Genomic DNA, 406 nt, shown 5'->3' with positions numbered 1-406 from the left:
CTAGCTAGCTCGCCAGCGGGTTGGCTAGCTAGCTAGCCAGCTGGCTGCCAGTACACAAGTCCAGCCCAGTTCGCCGGGACAACTTGGGTGGCTAGCTAGCCAGCTAGCCAGCTAGCTAGCCAGCTAGTTAACCAGCTAGCTAGCTAGCTAGCCAGCTAGCCAGCTAGCTAGCCAGCCAATAAGGTTGCTTGTTTTAGCAAAGGTACAGAAAGAGGCGAAGGGCCTCGAGAGGGAGAAAGTGCCTACAGCAGGGCTTGTTGAGGTGTATGTACACCTCAGCTCCTGGGCAGCAGCGACGGCAGCAGCAGCAGCAGTAGCACCGCAGCAGCTAGCTGCGGGGGCGGCCGCGTTGCTGCAGCAGCAGCGGTGTGTTTGCTGCTGCTGCGGCGCATCAGCAGCAGCAGCA

The sequence above is a fragment of the Eimeria tenella genome, genomic scaffold, assembly GCF_000499545.2.
Source record: "Eimeria tenella Houghton genomic scaffold, Eth_scaff2922, whole genome shotgun sequence".
Classification (NCBI taxonomy): domain Eukaryota; phylum Apicomplexa; class Conoidasida; order Eucoccidiorida; family Eimeriidae; genus Eimeria; species Eimeria tenella.
The sequence above is the reverse complement of the archived record's forward strand: the minus strand, read 5'-3'. Positions refer to the sequence as shown.